The sequence below is a fragment of the Physeter macrocephalus genome, chromosome 21 (genome assembly GCF_002837175.3).
Source record: "Physeter macrocephalus isolate SW-GA chromosome 21, ASM283717v5, whole genome shotgun sequence".
Classification (NCBI taxonomy): Eukaryota; Metazoa; Chordata; class Mammalia; order Artiodactyla; family Physeteridae; genus Physeter; species Physeter macrocephalus.
This window is the reverse complement of record NC_041234.1, coordinates 2,232,126-2,238,235: the sequence shown is the minus strand read 5'-3', so window position 1 is coordinate 2,238,235 and position 6,110 is coordinate 2,232,126. Positions and strand designations below refer to the sequence as shown.

The 6,110-nt window shown below is 45.2% G+C and overlaps 1 pseudogene; it reads right to left on the bottom strand.

The window, feature by feature from the left end:
• Positions 1–546: 546 nt before the first annotated feature.
• On the bottom strand, positions 547–1,771 carry LOC112062002 (protein Mdm4-like; annotated as a pseudogene).
• Between the last annotated feature and the right edge of the window lie 4,339 nt (positions 1,772–6,110).

The following is a 6,110-nucleotide window of genomic DNA, read 5'->3' as shown; positions in this document are numbered from 1 at the left end:
AGATAGCTAGTGGGAAGCAGCCGCATAGCACAGGGAGATCAGCTCCGTGCTTTGTGACCACCTAGAGGGGTGGGATAGGGAGGGTGGGAGGGAGGGAGAGGCAAGAGGGAGGAGATGTGGGGACATATGTATATGTATAGCTGATTCACTTTGTTATACAGCAGAAACTAACACACCATTGTAAAGCTATTATACTCCAATAGAGGTGTTAAAAAAAAGTCTTCAGAGAGTTTGGTCAATGAATGTATTTTCCCGTTTATCTTTGTAATTGCCCGCACCCCCCCCCCCCGGCCCCCCGCCGAACCTTTTTTTGAAGAACAATGTAGTGATTAAAGTAACTTTTCATGTAAATGGAGTCCCCAGACTGATAATCTAGTTTTAAAGAATTGCTCTTGAAATCCGTATGAATTTAGAAAGGAAAATGCATGAATTGCATGAACCAATGAACGATGGATGATGCCCCACGTCACACTGAGTGGAGATGCTCAGTACTGATGATTTTATCCTGACCTGGCCCTGGTAATCATTTCTCTGCAACCCACCGATTCAGCTTGGCCATAAAATCTTAATAACCAGCGGAATCTTCTTGCAAAGAGGGCATGACGCCCCAGAATTCTTTAATCTTCTGGTGCTGTGACAAGTGACAAGGTGGCCTGTGCTTCCATGAATAATATTCCCATCTCATGGGTGCTTCTCACCCATGCTACACGACTTCAAGAGATTGCTCTCTGCTACGAAAGGCCGCCTGATTGTTCTCCTGTGCTTGAGATGGTCTGTGGGCTTTCAGAAATGTGAGCCAAATCCGAGAATTCCTCTGAGCTGCAGAGATCAAAAAGTTTTGTGTTTTTCTTCCCTTTTTATAAGATCTGTGGCCGAAATGTTTCTTTGGCAATAAGTGACGTCAATTCCTTCATTTTCCTTCTTTTCAGGTGGGGCAGTGATAACAGGAATGAAGAGCTAATGGGTTCCCTTGGCACAGTTCGAATACTGATCTTTCCTCAGCGCCCAGCATGGAAACACCTCTCGTTTGAAGAGTTTGATTTCTTGCACTTAGTAACACTACCACTCCTCCTCAGAAGCAACTTCTCCATCGGAGTCAGGACATAAGGATGTAGCGTTCCCACGGTCTTTTTTTTCTATTTCCATTACCTTTTGTCACTTCCGTTCCATATTGTTTTTTTACTTGTTTGATCTGTATTAGCAGCTTCCACTTTTATTCCAGCATTTAACTGCTCTAAGACTGACTCATTCAAAATCCACACGTCACCCTGAGTGCCTAAAACAATGTAGGACATATCTCCCTCTCTAGGATTTCTGCTTGTATGTGCTAAGGTCGGCAGCCTAGGGATACCAACCTCTTCGGTTCTCTTCCTGGTGTTGGAACTTTGCTCTGCATGTTGCTTCAGTTGGTCTTGGCTTGGAATATCCACGCTGTAGCCCTGGAGTGGTGGTGACGGGATTCCTTCTTAGCTTGTCATAGAAAGGACTTGGATATTTCACAGAGAAGTGCTGACGTCCAAGTAGTTCTCCTGAAGGATCTCCACCACAGGATCCCCGAGCCTGCTTCGCCAGTATATGCTGACCTGGATATTGCCTGACCACTTGAACAGTGCACGAGTCAGCTTTGTACCTGCCACCTGCAAGATCCTCAGAAGTGGCAGCTTTATTGTACCTGTTGTACACAAAAATCAGTCTGATCGATTTGGTCTGGGGAGAACCTGCAAGCACTATCAGATGTTCAACCCTGGATGGAGGTGGAAAATGCTGTCATTTCGGCACTGAGGAAACTGCAGTCCGTTGACCCGAATATCCAGCTACCCGAATGTCCAGGTGCTTGCTGCACCTCCACTGCATCTGGAGGGCGTCGGTCATGGGTCCAAAGGCTTCAGCAGTATTTCCAAACAGTGAGCAGCTGAGGAGTTTTAAGAGACACTTTCTTCCCTGAGACCATCTCTATGCCCTTCCATTCTGGGTTGAATAGCATCCCCCCCAAATTCATGTCCACCTGGAACCTCAGAATGTGACCTTATTTGGAAATAGGGTCTATGCAGATGTAATTCAAGAGGAATCCATCCCTACTGGACCAGGGTGGGCCCTGAGGCAATGAGTGGTGCCCTTTTAAGGAGAGGAGAGGACACAGAGAGACACAGAGTGGGAGGCCATGTGATGATGGAGGCAGAGATGGGGTGACGTGTCTGTCTGTAAGCCAAGGAACGTGGAGGATTGCTGGTGACCACCAAGAAGCCAGAAAGAGGCAAGGAAGCATCCTTCCCTAGAGCCTCCAAAGGGAGCGTGACCCTGCCCACAATGCGAGCTTGGACTTCTGGTCTCCAGAACTGTGAAAGAACGCGTTTCTGTTATTTTAAGCCACCCGGTTTGTAGTACTTTGTTGCAGCAGCCACGGAAAACAAATGTCTTTTCTTTCGCTGTCCACACTCTGTGTCATTTGCAAATTCTTCTCTAAGTCCCACAGCAGCAAGAAGAATCTTAGTGTTGTGGTTCAGCGTGGTGATTCCGAAGCCAGATTATTTGGGTTTGAATCTTGACACTACCATTCTTTAGCTATGTGACCTTGAAACTTAACCCCACTGCTCTGTGCCTCAGTTTTTCTGACCTGTAAAATGGGAGTTAAATGAATGAATAATGTTAAGGGCTTAGAATAATGCCTGGCACATAGGAAACGCTCTCAGGTGTTTGTTATACGAAAAGAAAAAAGTCTGTTGGACCGAAACGGCCACATGGGAATGGGAATGGTTCCGTAGAAGAAGAACTAGGACATGAGCTTGAACTTCAGAAGTTCGGTAGGTTTGGTCAGAGGCCACCCAGTTGGGAGAAACAGTGTGAGCAAAGGCTTACTGGAAGTGTGAGGTAAGGGGGCAGCAAGACTCGATTAGAACAGGACTTCTCGCCCTTTTCTCCATGGTGGTCAGTGGCGATCTTAGAATATTTGCATCCACATGGTGTCCGTGAGGCTGCTTGCAGCTGGACCCTGGAGGTCACTGACCAAGTTCCTGAGAGCTGAGGGGGGACAATACCTTGGCACATCTGAAACCCATTGCCAGCGCCTGTGGGAAGCCCAGGATTTGAGCAGCACTTCCCAAACCCGAACGTGCATTAAGATGCAGATTTTGACTCAGTTGGTCTTGGGTGGGGCCTGAGAGTCTGCATTGCTAACAAGCGGGGGATGCAGAGGCTTGTGGTCTAAGGACCACCTTAGAACCATGAACCAGCAGCAAACCCTGGGAGCTGGTTAGAAATGCTGACTTTCTGGTCCACGTCACCCCACCCCAAGCCTACTGAATCAGAATCTGCATTTTAACCAGGTCCTTAGCTGATTAATTTGCACATTAGCATTTGAGAAGCGCCAAATTAGAGGACTGGGCTTGGGGGTAGCCCAGCTTGCTAGAGGAGAGGACCTAGCCACCTCGGTTCTCAGACCCAGCTACACAGTAGATCCGTGTGGGCGGCAGTGAAAAATCCTGAGGTCCAGATCAGAGTGACTTAGTTAAATCGAAATCTGTGAGTGGGGACCCGGGGAATGAGTATTATTTTTCAAACTCCTTGCATGATTTTAATGTGCGCTCAGGGTTCAAGAACCACCAGGCTAGGGAAAAACCCCTAAGCAGGGCTGGAAAGAGAGACTGAGGCCATGCAGAGTTCTTGCCGGGGTTCAAGGTCCTTTTCCCAGCAGAGCACAGCAGGTTGAAGGCGTGGATTCTGGAGCAACGAGGGCCTGCCTGGGTTCAAATCCTGCTTTGTGCCACTTGCCAGCTGTGTGATGGGCAAGGTACTTAACCTCTCGTTGCCTCTGTTTCTTTACAATGGGGATGATAATAATAGTAACTGCGCCACAGGGTATTTGTGAGGATTAAATGAGTTAGGACGTGAAGTGCTCATTACAGCGCTTGGCACGCAGTCAGTGCTCTGGAGGTGTTTGTTTATTTAAATACACATTTTATTCTTTCTGACGGGGAAGTGTGGAAGGTTTCTCCCTTTCCTGTTGCCCTACCCCATCCTTGGCGCTAGGTTCTTGGGCAGCAGTCACACCTCTAATTAGGCGCTCAATAAATGTTTGAGGAATGCATGACTGAATGGTTACAATGCCCCCTTGTGTATTCAGTGGGAAGAAATAACAAAACATACAGTTGGTTCTCCATACTAGTACGGACAGTGTGACCAACTGTTCCGGTTTGCCCAGGAAAGAGAGGATTCCCTGGGCATGGGACTTATGGTCGTCAAACTGGTGAAGTCTGGGGAAAACTGGGACAAGTTGGTCACCCTCAGTATGGGTACCACCCAGATGTCCATGTCCTCAAAATACTGTTTCCAGGTAAGCATAAGGAGAGACTCCCGAGGCTAACTCATTTGTGTGCACGCAACCAAGGCAATGGCAGTTCGCTTCCTGGCCATTGTGTGTGTGTGTGTGTGTGTGTGTGTGTGTGTGTGTGTGTGCACGCGCGTGTGCGTGCATGAAGGCACCCACATACACACATGTACACCAATAATAATAGTAGCCAGAATATAACAACAGTATGACACATGATATGTGCTGCGGTGAGCAGTTCACATGCTTGACAGGGAACATCAGATGGCCTAGTTCAAATCCCAGTTATACCACTTAATGGTTTTGTGGTAATGGCCATGATTCTTAGCCTCTCTGTGCCTCAGTTTCTCCATCTGCAAAATAGAGATGATACTATTACTCAGCTTTCAGAGTTGTTAGAGTAGATGTGTTCATCCATGTGAAGCATTTAGCAGAGTGCTGGGCACTTCCTAAATTTGATCGATGCTAGAGATTATTACTATCGCTGTCATTAACGGTACCAGGCAACCTGCACCCCTCCTCTGCTTCTCTCCTTTTCTCACCTCCCAGCTTCTTCCCTTCGCTGTGAGCCCACTGCATCCTGCCTTCTGTTTCCTCCCCCTGCTCTCTCCCTCCCCCACCAGAGGGGCCATCAACACTTTTACCCTGCTTAGATGAACAGAGCCCCCAGTCCATGCTCAGACACACAAACTGGACACAGCCTTATGCTGTATGCCACTACAGCATTATGAATCTGTGTTAAGCCTCATTAAATGGATATAGAAAACCAGTATACCCATTTTTATCCTTTGGTTGGCAGATCAATTAAGAAATAGATGGCAGTGGATGTGAACTTCAGCAGACATGTGGTGAGTTCTGTCCCTACAACCTTAAAGACGAGATGGAGAATCCTAAGCCGATCACTATTAAAGTTAAGTTATTAATGTTTAAAGAACGAGCAAGAGTACCAGGTTTCTGGTAGAGCAGTAAGACGTTTCTCAATCTTATCCCATTCACTGTTTCTCACCCATAATTTGGATGAAAGTATAGAAGATACACGTCAGGTATGCAGGAGATTAGAAAAATAACAAATACTCTTAATGGAGTGTAGGGATATGAAAATATCAGGACCCTTGAAGCAATGGGTGAGATATAACCAGATGAAATTAACATGGATAAATGTAAATCTTGTGTGAGGGTCCAAATAAAACCCCACTTGGACATATATAAATTAATACATGTTATTACATTGTATATCATGTAATTAAAACATTAATTTTTGAGTTATTGTATTATAGTTATTATATTACTATAATGTTAATATAGTATATATAATTATAAAATGAATAATATAATGGCATATATTACTATATATGTATAGCTTATGATATTGCATATCCTTTGGACCCAGAAGTTCTACTTCTAGGAATTTATCCTAAAGAAAAATTATATGTGTGTGTGAGTGGAGGGAATGGTAAAGAGAAAGCCTAGAAATAAAGTCAGTGCAGAACTAATAATAATATTAAAAAATTGGAGAGTAGCCTAAATACATGTCAGTGGGCATTGGTAACTAAATTATTGTAAATGTAAACAAAAGAAAATGAGGCAGTTCTTAAAAATTGTACTTTACCAACAGTATTTCTCCAACTGCAATCCAAAAACTTTATGCATTAGAGTTTTCTGGGGTACTGGTTAAACACACAGGTTCCTAGGCCCTCCCCAGAGTACTAAACGAGTGTCTTTGAGGGAGGATCCAGGGAAATACGTTATTAACAAGTGCCCTCAGATAATTCCAATACACACTTAG